This window comes from Ciconia boyciana, chromosome 2, assembly GCF_034638445.1.
Source record: "Ciconia boyciana chromosome 2, ASM3463844v1, whole genome shotgun sequence".
NCBI lineage: Eukaryota > Metazoa > Chordata > Aves > Ciconiiformes > Ciconiidae > Ciconia > Ciconia boyciana.
This window is the reverse complement of record NC_132935.1, coordinates 15,235,271-15,251,090: the sequence shown is the minus strand read 5'-3', so window position 1 is coordinate 15,251,090 and position 15,820 is coordinate 15,235,271.

The window sequence follows — 15,820 nt, the reverse complement described above, 5'->3', positions numbered from 1 at the left end:
AAAAGCCTGCATAATGTTTCACAAAAATTCGGCTACGCTAAGTCAGGAAACCATCGTCTTCAAGCAGGACAGCCTCGCGCATTCCTTCTTACACATCTGTAACCGTTTGAACACCCATCAAGCATAACCTGAGATTGTAACAGATGCTGATTACACTCGTCAGGACAATAAAAATTCAAGACACTTGAATTAGTGATGAGTTGTCTGTAAGAGACAATGTGAAAACTGGCACAGAAACCCTACCCCCCGAGGGAGTATTGCTGGCATCTGTTGGGTAGTAGTCACCACTCAATTACTATTGCACCTTGAATGGATGCTGTAACTGTTCCTGCAATCTTTTCAGAGCCTTTTAGTACTTTAGCATCTATTCTTAGATATATTTATGAACATACTGCCCAGATAGAGGGACAGTAGTGCCAATAAACAGGATCTACCTCTACATTTCTACAGTTTCATTGTGGGGTAGGGGGAAGGACTATTTTTGAAATGGCCATCTTTGACCATGTAAGGGTAGCTATGTGTGAGCACAGGACTCTCCATATAGGGACCAACTTGAAGTGTCAACCAGAATCTATAGCAACTGCATCAGCAGAAGTTATTTAAGCCAAACTAGCTTTATTCCCTCAGAGGCCAAGAGCTGGGCATGGCAATGTATCTCTTCTCCTGATTGGGAACAGCCAGCTCCAGGGTCAACTCAGGGGTCCCTGGGAGGTGGGGGAGGCTGATTGCTTCCTGCTCCGATACAGCAGAAAGAAAAGCACCAAACCTACAGCAGGCTCCCTGTGGCTGCTGAATTTCAGTGGGCTTTGGGATTAGGCTGTGTCTTCTCATTGCTGGTGCCAGCCATAAATACACAACAGCTGGCTCTCTAGAGAAATAAAAATGTAGCTTATAAGCCTGTGTTTTAACAGGTTAATGTGTATAGAGAATATTGTTCATATCAGAATTTTCTAGAGTTTGAAATATTTTATGCCATGAAACAGACCAGAAAACAAATTAAAAAGCCATTAAAATTCTTTAGCTGAAAATGTGGCTATGGTTAAGCAGTGGCATCTTCTTCAACACATCTGTGTTGTGTATATTTATGTTACGAGTTAGATTTGCTGACCTGCCTAAAAAGATGTTTTACTCCCATAAGCAGTGAAAAAACTGACACAGGTTAATGAGAAGAAAACAGATCCTCCTTGAGCTCATTCAATTAAATGGAAGGGGGCCAAGGTGTATCTCTTTCAGTGAGGACAGGAGATTTGGAGAGATGATAAGGAGACCATCATCTTAACAATACATGAACATCAGAGTTTCAACTATCTTATCTTATTGGAATCTGTGGAGCTGGCTGTGGATGTTAGGAGGGTACTATATAGTTGTACTTCGCATGTTTGATCTGGAAATCACAAATAGACAATAAATACAGGATCCCACACTGCCATTTTTAGTGTCACTTTTCAGAGAAGAACTGTGCTTTAACAAGGTTTAAACTGCAGTTTGAATGTTTTCACAAGTGCTTTACAGCATTGCCACTTTGCCTTTGGGAATTAGTTAAGATGTGCTTTGCAGAGCATGGAATCATAGGACAAGGCAGTAAACCCTGTAATAAACACTTGTCCATGCTACAACCAAGCTGTTCTCAGCAGTGTTTAAAAGAACCACGTTTGTGACTACATGCCATAACAGGGAAGGGACACAGCCTAACATTGTTTTTTAAAAGTTAAGTCCCTTTAATTATTCATTATCCATAACATAGTTTATAAGATGTAATAGGAAAAGAAACTAAAAAAAAAAATAAATCAGGATTTCTTCTTTCACTAACAAACCTAAGTGGTGAATATAGGCGTTAAGTAGTCCGTTCCATGTTACAGGGATATGACTAGCTTGTTTTAAAAATCATTAGCTAAAAGTGATGAAGAAACAGCCCTCTAGTTAACAGAAATGGTTCATTGCAACTTGTAACAGTACATAAAACTGGAGAAAAAGGACCACTTTCATTGGGCAGGCTGAAAGTTACTGATACCACATTGCTTTCAATCGGTAATGACGTGCTTTTGGTAGGACATCAGTTTATTGATTCAGTAATAGTCATATTTCCAGACAGGTATTTATCTTTCCCTGGTTTTTATCCTCACTATTTGTATTGCTGTCCTGGATGTTATGATTGTTATAAATCTATTTTTGTTCCCATGCATCATTATAATCACCGGGTCTATAAATGGCTTTGCTCTTTCAGCCTGTCTGCTATCTGGAAAAACTCACAAGTCCAGACCAGTGAGTTGGTGCTGGCAGGTGAACGCTGCGTAGCTGAGTCATCTCAATATATCAGTGTGATGTTTATTGAGCCTAAGCAACAAACAGTGGGAAGACTGTGGCTTCATGCTTGGGACTCAAAGTTCACCACACATTGCATTTAGAGAACACTCAGAGCTTCGTCATTAACAGATTTCTGTCAAACTAAGGGGAAGAGGGATCTGAAAAAGATCGATTGCCTCTGAAAGCAAACATACTAGTAGCTGCAAGAATGAAACAATCTGGCATTCTACCATGCTGTTATAGCAGTCCCTTGGAAATTAATCTCTCTGTTTAAATTGTAAGAGCTGATAATCTGAACTATCCTGGGAAAACTTTGAAAATGGAGGCTTAAGGAAACCTGATAATCTGTGAACAATTTAGTGGTTCAGGTAGCCGGAAAGTATGTTTCAGATTTTGCCAAAGTGGGTGAAAACCCCCTGCGATATTTCCTCATCCCTTTTCTCTCATGTAACTCAGAAACCCTGGGGAAAAGATTTCATGCCAACATATACTGAAGGAAGAGAAAAGGTATTTAGCTAATAATGTTGTGAAAAGAAAACCACCTAGGTGGTTATCTTTGTTTTAACTGTGTGGCTTGTTTTATCTTTTAAATGGTTTTGCCTTATTTTTTTCATTGAGACCTTGGCTCATTTTGTAAATCTGAGGCAGATACAAGGTGCTAATATACCAAAAAGAAAACCTCACTTGTTGAACTACGTATCCAGAGAAGGAAAGATGGAGCTTGTCTTATCAAAACAGAACTTGATTTGGATTATAGGATTTGAAGGTTGCAATGGTGCAACTGAAAAATTGGAGTCAAAGAATGTCTATAAAGTTACCAGCCATAAATAATTAAATACAAACATCTCCTCCAACTTCAAAGTGAAGAAAGCCATATATTCTTTGCTGTTTGGGCTTGCCTACCTAGGGAATTAAGTCAGCTTGTGAATCTGAAAAGTGCTGGTTCCCTATGTGAACACCCTTAGCTTGCAGGTAACATTATCTTCTCTAGTCCCCTTTCAAAGTGGATTTACACCACATCGCTCATCTGGATTTGTGGATTTTTCAGGTTGTGTAAGGTACGTGAACCAAGTAGGATCAGACTCCTAACTTTCAGATGGCAGTAGTTGAGAGTAAGCCCTGTACCTCTGTATGGGGGCCACCAAACTGCTGCACTGTAAATCTGCATCCCAGCCTGCTTCACAGGCACTCCGACCTACAGGCAACCAACCTCAAGCAGAAGGGATGCTGGAGGGCTGGGAACTGAGAAGTGGCGGTGTCATTTAGATCATTCCTGCCTTGGCTTTTTTGGCCTTGAATTTCTTCCTAACTTGATCTCTGTGGCATCAGGAGGTTTCTTGCAATGCTTCAGACCCTTCGAGCACTCAGAAAGCTTTAAGTTCTTCTGAAAAACTAAGTCATAAACCCCAACTATTTGATAAGAAGGAATTCATTGTTCTCAGAATCAACATTTCCAGTTAACACCAGTACTCCAAAAGAGACAGCACATACTTTACCGAAAGCTACGGAAACTGGAACTGAAACAAGACAAGCTTTAGCCAGTAAGATTTTCTGGCTAACAGGTTTTTCTTTTTTGTCTCTACTAATTTGCTTGCTACTCTGTAATTGAAGGTCACTGGTTAAGGAAAATGGTCCTGTTAGCTCATGAGGAGCGGCTGTAATTTCATTGCTTTCAGTCTGACTTCATGGTGTATATTTGGGTGGTATTAACATAGCACCAATTTTCCCTCCTTCTGGTTTTCCACATACGCGAGGATGTCAGGCCAGCAATGATGCCGTGCTCGGCCTTCAGTGAATTTTGCATGGACATCTGAGGTTTTTTTGCTACATGCTCAGAATTTCAATCTCTCAGACACTGGGTTCATGCAGCTGTGAATCAGCTATTGGCTTCTGCAGCTTGATGGACAGCCTGTATCATTTACATCCAAATGGTTTCTCCACCTGTGGATTGCTAGGCTCTCCCCTTCCAGTCAGGAAAGTAGTTAAAGGCAGTTATCATCTATGAGAAGAAGCTGGCTGCTCCTTTGCACAGCACCTTGGCTGCTTCTTGTGGCAGTAAACCTCTACAGTACAGCAGGGACTTTGAATGCTGAAGAATCTGAAACACAGGTGAGAGAAGAGACTGGAACCTCAAGTGTAGACTTTACTGAGGTTGGACAGAAAAAGCACTGTGAGAGAGTGCAGCCTTTTAAGGAAATCAACCAAAGAAAGAATACTGTGGATAAAAGCAGTATTTTCCAGCTGCAAAGATCAAGCAATCTGTATGTCAGTCCTATGAAGTATGTAGAAAACATTACAAATCCAGGAATTTCAGACACATATAGCATTGCTTTTGCCCTTATTTATAAAAAGTTTCTGACCTTGCCCTCTGGCATATCAGTACCATCCTCCTTTGAACTTCTCCAACAGCCTCTCCTTTTCCCACTGAACTGAATTAAAGCATCTTGTCCACACCTTCGAGAGAGACGTGGTCCTTTCCCTTCCTAATTATCATGTTTCTTTTCATGTGGCTTCTGTTTCCTTCACCATGCCACTGAGGCCAGCCTCAGCTTGCCCATTTTCCCACAACCATCTCCATGTCTTCATCAGTACTGTTCTCCGTTCATAGGTCACCCTTTCTTGAATGAAGTTTGAAGACTCTTTACTTTCTAGTCCATCCACCCTCTCTGGGAGCAACCCACTGCCTGTGAGAGATGAGTGCCTGAGGGGCAGGCCAGGCTAGTATAAAGGAAGATTTTTTTAAAGTGTATGTAATATATGTGTGTATACATATTGTAGAAATTGGACGTACTTCTGTGCCATCTACTTGCTGTACTTTCAAAAACATTTTAAAGTTTCTTAAGAAACTATTCTGCCTTCCTCAGACTTTGTGCAGCACCACCCACAAAAAGCCCCACTTATGAGTATACACAGAAACAATCACAATAAAGTAACAAAATCAATAATGAACAGCCGATGTTTCCTCCCCAAAATGGCTATCAGAATTTATTTGAAATTCCTTGTACAATGTCAGCTCTGCAGCTTCTGGCTTCAAAGGGAGTGCAGTGGTGCAAGCCAAGAAAAAAAGGAGGGACATTCATGAAGTAACACAGAAGGAATACGCAATTTGTGGATGATGGCAAAAGTCACTCAGAGAGCTTGCCACGTCCCTGCAGAAATAGCACACGCTCATGTACTAAATGCTCTGAAGCACCTTTTAGGTACTTTTGCTTGTGGCCAAACTTCAGGCATAATAAAGCTTTTGTCCTTTTCTTGGCAGAGAAGGTTGAAAACCAAAAAAAGGAGGGGGGAGAAGGTGGAAGGAATTTCAGCCTCCTCAGGAGATGCATTCCAGCCGGCGTGGTCTGTGCTACATCCTCCCTGGATACTCCAGTGCATTCCTTTGTTCCCTCTGACCAGACATTTTCTTTCGTTTGGTCCATCAGTGCCCTGCAAAGTATATTTTACCTCCTCAGCAACGTGGAGTGCATTGCACAGTCCTTGCCTCCCAGCTCTGAAGTTTCCTGAGATTTAGCATTTTTATCACATGCTGCTCTTTACTCACTGTATTAAAAGAACTATTAATTATTGTTATTAATTTCTCTTATTCTGTGCTGACAAGTGAGCTAAATTAAGCTTTGGTGGAAGCCAAACTAACTGTCGACTTCATGCATATTTATTCTCCATCACCATATGCACAGCAGGGTGGCACCCTGACAGCAACAGCACAAATTCCAGCGCTTCACCCAGCAGGGACCAGGGCTTTTAAAGAGATTGCCCAGAGACAAGTGACTGTTGTCCACAAGGGAATGCTGTTGATTTAAAGATTTTGCATCTACCATACCGTGCCTCAGTTAGCACCTTGGATTTGCTGCATTTCATGCAATGTGTGCTTTAAGCATTGGATGTTTGACTGCTCTGTATGGATGTGTGTGTGCAAGATGCACCTCTTACTTGAATCCACCTTTATTCACCTTTCTAAAAAATTCTAAGCTTCCCTCTTAGCTTTCTTCGAAGCTTGTCTGCTCCCAGTGTTAGGGGGATTTTGTCTTTGATGCTCCCCCTCAACTTTCTAGCCTCTGCTCCTTTTTTTTGCATGGGGATCTTCATATACTGTCGTATTTCTAGAGATACTAGAATTCTCCTGGCCTGCTATCAAAGTAGGCAATACAGCTTTGTACTGTGAGACAAGTTTCCGTATTACCATGTTCCTTTTGAATCAGGATTCAAGAATATCACTACTAGGACAAATATTAAGGAGGGCGCCTAGAGTCAGTGGTAGTGGGCCATGAGCTAGGCTTGTGTCAGTGAACAACAAATTAAAGTCTCCTTCCTCCAAGCTATTAGTAAAGAGCAGATTTTTTTAGCAGTAGCAAAGCAGAACTTCCTTGATAGAGCCATGTATTGCAGGTGATCCTGCCCACTTGACCTTTCATGAAATTTTGCAATAAGTGTTCCTGCAGCTATGACTGCAACTTGGGGAGCGGGAAGCATGGCTCCTTGGCTAGGTCTGCTCTTGGACTGGCTTAGGACTCAAGAGTCTTGAGAAGTGAAAAATAAAAAGAGAGGAAGTGAATGTACACCCTGTTAAAAAGGATTAACACAGAAGACGTGAACATACTTTTTTCTATGATAGGCAGATATTGCAAACAAGAAAGAATAGTAATTTTAAAGTGCCCTTTCAGTTAAAGAATTCAGTGCTGCTGCTTTAAATTGTTGATGCTGACTACACAAGGAAAGCTAACAGCACTCTGATTTGTTGTGAGAACTTCTCTCTAAAATGTAAAAGCCTGTCTTATCAGAGAAAGCCTTTCCCTTCTCTGCTTCTGACATCTTTTTTCATATTGCTATAAAAAGGCTAACAGTAAATGTCAATGAAAATGAAGGCAATGTGGAAATACACAGAAACTGCTGCTCTGTTTTTTTTTCCCGGTGAATTCTTTTAAATAATTTTGATCTGCATCCAGAGCAGTTTATGGAGGCACAAAACAGTGCATGTGGAACAGCAGGCAAGAATGTGGAGTGAATACTAATGCACTCAAACACCCTCCCCCAAGCTCCCTAAGCCTGAAAAATCCTTCTGCAGCATAACTACCGGTTCCTGTAGGACTTGCTTATATCCTCATGGAGGAAAGTCCTTTAGCGTTTAATAGAAAATTATTATCTTTTCAAACACTTTTTGAGCTGTTAGAATTTAATACAAAATTATAACCTTGCCATATAGTAGTTTGGGAAAAAAAAACCCTACAGGCTATCATGAATAAATTCTAAAAGGTTTTTAGGGGAGATTTTTCAGGAGAATAATACTTTTTTTATAGGACCTGCCTGAATACCTCTTGTTAAATACAATGGGATTTCTTCACAATGGCAGAATCTTGAACTAAATAGATTTTTACAGATAAATTTATCAGGGCAAATTTTGGCCCTTTAGTGTAAGAGGAGAACAGAAGGGGGCCCCACCTGTGAAAAACAGAAGAAAATTAAAAATTGACTTTTTTCCCCCAAAATATAATATCAGTCCTGGAAGCCTAAATACTTAAATTATTTAAACCTATTCTGCACAAAATGCCACAAAAGGCCTTTCTTTTTCTTCTACTTTCAAAGGTCTAATTGCGGTCTGACATACAACGCAGAGATGCCAGCTGAAGTCGCTGAGGTGCACAGGACACAGTTTGGGGCTAGACTCATATCAGAACATTTTTTTTCACTAAACCATTAATTTTGTGAAAGGGACCATGTGATGTCTGGCCTGCAATAGCAGAAGACTGCCATTAGTGACATCCCCTTTTCTGCTCTCTCTGCCCCATATTTCTCATGAACTGGAGTTTCATTTTTCCTCCCATTACACCCATAAAATGACTTTACATGTTCAGAGTGGAAATACGCTTAGGTGTATTTCCACCCAGAAGGACAGACGTAAAAATTCCGGCAACTCCGGAAGACTCCGGCAACTCCAAGGACAGAGCAGCTGCTGTTCCTGCTCACATGTGGAGTTTGAAGTTGTAAAGGGATGAAAAGCATCACAGTTCCATAACTAAATGCAGCAAATTTACTATTTATAAACCTTGCATGTAGGTGGCATGGGCTGTTTGCAAATGTTTGCTAAATCAAATGTTCGGCCTCGTGCCCATGGGGACTGGGACTGCCTGGGAGTATGGACGTAAAAGGAGAAGGAAGAAATTGCACGTTACTTCCCCTAGGCCATTTCTCCACAAAAGGACGGGTGGCCCAGTGTAAGGCTCTTGAAAGAGCTGACTTGAGTTCTCTGCCGTAGCACCGCCTCGCCCACGCACTCCCAGCAAGACATCTACAGTGATCTCCAAGTTATTTTGGCTCTGCAAGCAGAGATGGGATCTGACTATCTTGCAAGATGGAGCTTGTCATTTATTTTTGCCTTGTTTTTTTATTGTGTTTGGGTAAAAAGTCATAAACCGGGATTGCTAACAGATTAATACCTCAAAGCTGGATGCAGTTGGATTCTGCAGAGAGAAGAGCTATATAATGACCTTGGGTAGGTAACTAAGAAGTGGTGCTGACAGGCCTTGGCATTTAGTGCGCTGACTGTGACAATGGAAAGATTTATTCAAAACTACTGAGTGAATTAGAGTCCGTATTTTATTTCACTACACTATGCTTCTTGGTGTTTTGCTTTGTAGCTTATTTAGCAAAATAAGCTCCCTGTTGAATACATCAGCTGACTGTTAAAATGAGTCAAAATCCATGGCCTTCCACAACAGCACTGCACAGAAAAGAGGAAAGCAAACAAGCCAGACATGCAGATGAGAAGGGTGGCGAAGGAGATTCATCAGCCACTCTGGCAACAGCAAAAGCCAGACAGTGGTTATTTCTCCATCTCCCTTCTCCACCGTGCGGTGGCAGGGGCTGTATTCAATGAGAAGGGGAGAGTGAATCTGTCCATTTGGAGCAGAACCCAGATCAAGGACCTCTGAGCACTCTTGAGTGGATTTCCATTGCCCCACAGCAAAGAGCTGTTTTTTTTCCACCCCTTATCTCCATCTCCATATCTTCAAGCAGCCTTGCTGCCTTTCTCTCATCTCACCCCTCCCTCCCCAACCTTACCCCATCTTCCATCCAAAAAGGAAGAGGCATAAAGCTATGATGTTGCTTGCTGCTACTACCTTATTCATTTTCCTTGCATGTTGTGACATTTCTTTTGGGGCCTGTCTTGACTACTTGCATTTTATGCTTCCCTGTTTTACACTACTCACAATGGGGCTGTGGCCTCTTGCATGTTACCCAAATAAATAAGATCAAGATAAGGTCAAGTTGAAGCAGTGGCATCCTATCCAGCAATTAAGAGCAGCAGGCACTATCTCAGACATCAAATCAAAACTTAGGTGAGACTCAAATCATGTCTGGGTCCCACACACACCAGCTAGTTTCATTGTATGCCAAGCCCTTGCTCCTGAGATGTGTAAGCACATGTCCGACTGTGTGTCAGTAGCCCACTGCTTTGAATAGGGTTACTCACACTGTGAAGTACCTTCCTGAACTGGAGCTTCAGTATTGAGTTGAACAGCAGAGAAAGATCCATTGAAAAAGTGCTAATTCAAACCCCATGTAAAATGTGGGCTAGTCTGAACCAACTACATTATTTCTCTAAAAAAATATACAGCCGTCTTGGCAAAGCTCACTTGTTACTGAATTCATTTTTATACTGCAAGTTACGGGAAATTAAATAATACCTCACATTTTTCTTTGTTATGGAAACAATGTGAAAATATTTCAAGTTAACAAATGCTAACACCCTTTAGTAGTCTTCAAAACATAACTAGAAAATTAACATTCTTCTTTATGATGGTCCTAATTAAAAATCACAGATAGACACAACTTCTTTCCCCCTGAAACAATGGGAAACCTTTTTAAGTAGTGCATATCAATGAAAGAAAATGCAAGTAGATATCAATCAAATAACAGCTATATGCAAGTAGATATAAATCAAATAACATTTTTGTTTCTTTTACTGCCAAGCCTTGTGGAGGTCCTTTGCTTTCTCACACGCTGGATGGTTGCTTGGGGCATGTCACTCTTTCTGAATCGTGTACGTTTGCCCACCATTGCATTTGTCCCAATGACTTTTCTGTGAAACCATAGTTTGTGGTACCTCCTAAGGGTATTCACAGTGAAAACTTTGTGCATCCTTTTAGGGGTGTTGAAATGACTGAAATACAGTGAATAAGAGACATACAGGAATTTCCCTCACCAGCAGGAGATGAAGTAAACAAATAAGAAAATACAATTTCATCACAAACCCACGGAGGTCAGAGTTGGGTCATCATGTCAAGCAGTATAGAAAGAATAGCTTGGTTTCCATGTTCATTAAATACTCCTTCTCTCTGCTGAAACTGCAAGCAAGAATGCTAATTAGCACTTGCCACTCTACCTTGGACTGACATTGTGAGATGTCTAAATATTCATCTGGCTAAAAATCTGTTGTTTCTTGTGACCTAAGTTATTTCTGAAGCAATTATTTGGAGGTAAACAATTCTGCTTCCCCTTTTCAAAACCTCTCTCTCCATCTTAAGCTGTTGTAATTTTGCAAAAAATGCACAGTTAATTCTTCTAAAATCCCCAGTCATTTATTGCTACAATAATGTATTACATGTTGCTCAAAGGCTCACATGACAGCTGTAAAATTTTGCCCTGAAACTATTGTATTGGCTGGATTAATCATATTGGCCAGATTAATGGACTCCAGAGCCAGAGAGATTGTTTTGTTTAGCAAACCTGACTGCTTGTGTAATACAGATGATGCAAATGCTCTGAACTGAATTAGAGAAGATCATGTGGAAAAACATCCCATTTTGACTGTAAAATCACTCCTTGAAACCTTAAGGTGTTGTTCCACGGATTAATTACTAACAGCATAAAAAAAAGCGCGGCTTATCTTGTCTGCATCAACTTCTCTTTTATGCCATGCAGTTCGCAGAACACCACTCCGCTACCTCAGTATTGAACCCAGCAGCTTTTGTCCACTTTTTCCACATCTAGTCTGTATTCAAAGACATCAAGAAGTGGAGAATACACCAGTATTCTTGGTATTTTGTTCCAATGGTTAACCACCACCAAAATTATTTCCTGACTGTTTATTTTCAGTATCTTCTGATTTAAATTATGCAGACAGTTCTTCCTGATGTCATTTTGAACAACTGAAGCCTCAGTCCAACACCTATTTAAATCAAGGGAAACATTCCTATTGATTACAAAGAATATTGAACCAAGCTCTGAATTATATATAACACTTCTCTGTGGTTTATGAGATGAATGTTAAAGAAAGTCTCTCTTAATTTTCCAGCAGAAAGAGAATATGAATGATAGAGAGAATGCTGCCCTCTCATGGTTTTATAGATGAATGTGTTCTCATAATATATTAAAAATACAAAAATAATATTTTTAGGCTGCTACATGCTGATCTGTTCTCTTTTATGTATTGCACTGAAAGGCAAACTTGTAACAGGCATCACTCCTGCCACAATAAATGATATAAAAGCACTGAAAACAGCCTGTTAATGGCAGACATGGAGGTAATGAAGCACAAGGAGAAAGGGTGATGCAAGATACAAGTTTAGGATCACTGTTTTTCAGTCAGCTTTGTAAGCTGAAGCTGGCTGGGATGCAGCCGGGTGCTGATTTTGTTCCCCCTGCCTGAAACTGTGGAACCCCACATGTTCCCAGGATGAGGACTCATCCGTTCTCCAGGTGAACTGTTTCACAAGCCATGCTTTCCCTGCTGGAGAAGTCCTGGGTGCCACTGAGCAGGAGGTGCAAGAAGAACTTTTCTAGTTTAAGAGCAAGTCAGTTCAGCAGTGTGCACACAAATTACTGGAATCTTTTTCCCCTCCAAATGAGTAATCTCTGCATGCTTAAAGGACGAGAAATAGGTACAAAGTGACTGCAAGCAAATCAAGGCTTCCTACACATCCTTGGTAGCTGTTGAGCAGTATGGAACATATCCAGCACACCCAACATATCCAGTGCATGCAGGGCCCAGGGCAGCTACAGACCTAACCACAAGATCAGAGCTGCCGTTGGCCTTCTGTGCCCTCCATGTACACTCTCTGCCCAGTTGATAATTTGACCTTTATTGTCTTCATGACCAGTTGAAATTTCACAATGAAAAACATGACATCAAAGGAGAAGACCCCATGCGGTGATCTCCCTGGTAAAGGATTCCTGCAGCCTATTCAAAGAAGCCTTCTATTTTTTGGTAAGAACTGGATATCATACCGTATAACCTCAGACCATGAGCTCAGTCATGTCCCACATTCTGCGGAGTCCTTCATGTGTAAAACCATGAAATAAACCACATCAAGATGTGCAGACCATTGAAATCTTCAAGTAAACATTACCCACATTTATCTATCACTTCCTTACTAGGAATAACCAAATGCTATCTTGACTAACTGCTAAACTATGTTAAATTGGAAAAAAAAATGTATAAAATAACTACTTATATTTAAACAATTCATAGGCCAGAATAGACCATTACATCATGTAGCTTTGTCTCCTGCATAACACAAGTCATTGAACTGCACCTGATTACTGCCAATAAGTTATGTTTGACTATAGCATAATCCTCCAGGAAAGCACTGGTGTGAAAATGTCAAGAAAGAGATTTTCTCTCTTCCTTTGGCAGTTTGTGAAGGTTAAATCTCTCTCCTTCTTAAGAGTTTGAGCATTTCTCCTTCACTTCTCACTGGAAGATATCTCTCTGTCTTTCAGTCATCATTTTATAGCCTCACTGACAAAGTATATCTTAATTTTACAGATGGATCTTTCCAACAGGTGTTACTCAAAGGATTTTTTTTTTAATGGAGACTTTCTAAAAAAATAATGGCTTCATCTCCACAGTGGTATTTCTTAACAGTTATGGGCGTAGTCATGGCAACGTAATGTAAAATAAGCTTCTGTTCCGATGTGGCGTGGTAAACTCCTGAAGTTATTGCACTGAACAGGGAACTTCACCCTTAACACATTGTGAATGGTATGGCTTACCCATTTTCTCAAAATAGGACTGGGAAGTTTCAGTCTGGCCATACTAAGGCTAAAAAATGTCTTGGATACCAAATGTGAGTATTCAACATATTTCAAAGTACTTTATTTTGGGGCAGGTTATAACGCTGTAATGGGGTGAACGGCAGCAGAGTAATTCTGGTTTCCAGTTGGTCTCAGGGAGGAAAACCTTCTGTCTGTTCTATCACAGTCAACCAGATATATCCCTCTGAGCACAGACTGGATTTTACTACTCTAGAGTGTCCTAGAGAGAGTGAGAGTCCAGGCTTCCCCAGTTACTCGTCTCTGTCTCTCCCTGGTGCCAGCGTTGTATATTATGTTAAGCAATTTTAAAATGTCAGAATAAAGGTACAATAAAAATATACTGCAAATATTTTTTCTCCTCCATTTCTCTGTAACAGTTTTCTGGGCTTCAGGAGTCAACTCACACATAAAACCGTATTCAAAAGATCACTTGAACATACCCCTGTGTTCCTTCCCAAAGCTATTGCATCAGAAAAAAAAACAGGACAAGAAAAGCTTATGACCCTTAATATGGCTGTATAGACCAAAACAGGGCAAATATCTGCTTGGTACATGTCTACACGAGAAGATTCAGACTGGCTAAGCAAGCTTACCTCTTTAATCCCTCCCAAAAGACTCAAGTGGAATAGGTGTCTGGCAAAGTTATCAGACAAGGCCCACTTTGGGGAAGATCACAGACCTCAAATTTCCATTCCATGAAGAGATCTGATGGTGGCAAACAGAAAGAGATGCACCTGTAGAAAATCCACAGATCCAAAGGGAAACGTTCACAGATTTGCATCCTCTCTGATCCGTATGATGGTGTAAGAGGCTTGTGACTCATTCAGACACGCAGCTTGCTAACAAGGCTATCTTGTTACCCATGTACTCTGGGTTGAAATTATAAATGTTTCCCTAATAGAGGGTTACACTGAAATATGACCAGTTTGCATTTCTCATACTACATTGAAAATGCATATAAGCAATGATGCAAGTTAAATAATGTTTGTCAAAAACTACCCTGGCATTTTGATTCACCCAGTCCGCTGGTAAATGTTCATTCTTCCTCTCCGCAGCTATGCTAAATACAGCATGGCACATTTTATATATTAGGGCTTGGAAAGCATTTAATTCTTTACATCATGCATCTTCAGAGTCTTAACCAGAAATATACCTTGCCAAATATCTATATTTATGCCAGTGGCTAAACCTAATGTTACAGGGAACAGCTTCAGAAGACGGTGCAATCCTAGCACATGATATGCAAGCTCTGTAGCCTGAAGCTTTGGAGAAGTGGCTTACGGGCAATATTACAGACTCTCCAACTTCCAGCAGTAGCCAGGCTGTAGCCAGGCATGACTGCTACTACCAAAACCCAAGCTATAAGGAGAATAAATGATGTTGCTCCAGAACATATTTTCAGTCAGTAATGTCACAGGCCAATAAAGTTTTGGATCTGTTGCTCTAGAGGACACAGAGCTACCTCTGAAGGGGCTGAAGGGTAGATGCCATAGAGCTCTCCACCACTGTACACAAACGTAAGCTCTGAGCTAAAAGGAATGAAGAATGGGAAACAGCATTTACTCGTAGTTATCTTTGGGTGCACTGAGCCCCGCTTCTCCCTCACTCTTGAGCATGGTGAGGTGCCAGAGAGCCCGCAGTGGAGACTGCATGCCTCACTGTATTTCAGAGTTGCTGCTCTTCTCTGTGGAAATCTGTTTACTAAAATAGCTCTACAGCTAAACCAGCTCCAGAGCTACAAAATAGAGGCTTGCCATCTCCTTTACACATGTTTTGTATTATCTGTGCCTTGGGCTTTTTTTTTTACCCATACCTCATCCTGCCTTATTAGTATGGACAAAGGAGATGATGACTACAGAGATTACGAGATTTTTATTCAGAATCCCTCAAGGGTCATTTTGAGCATATTTGTAGCTATTTATCTACTCAAAACAGAAATCAAATGGACAAATGAAAGAGAGAGGAATGCAGCATTATGCAAAGAAAGGACTGAGAGAACTGGGATGACTTAGTCTGGAGAAGGGGACAAGTCTTCTAAAAAAGTAAAAAGTAACAGCAAAATTCGCCATTCTCTACCCATATTGAGCACAGAAGAGGAAGGTATCAAGTTAAAAGACAGCAAGAGAGAGGTAGGCTGCACTCTGGAAAAATACTTTCTGCTTGGAAGACAGTTAAATAGTGGAAGAGATTGTGTGGAGAAGCTATGGCTTCAGTGTCATCAGGGTTGTATAAGGAGAGGTTAGATAAACCTCTGTCAGCTACAGTTGATTTTATCTGGAGACAGCAGCAGGTCTCCACTGGCTTCTCAGGGTCCTTTCTAGGGAACAGCCACAGTCCTGAACAAACTCTGTCAACTTCTGCTCCCCATCAACTGACGCTGAAATCACAAGAGCTGCAGTAGGTATGAAAGCCTTGGGAAAGAACCAGGCAACATTTCCGAAAGGTTTGGGGAGAGGCTTTCCAAGTACACCTGAAGACT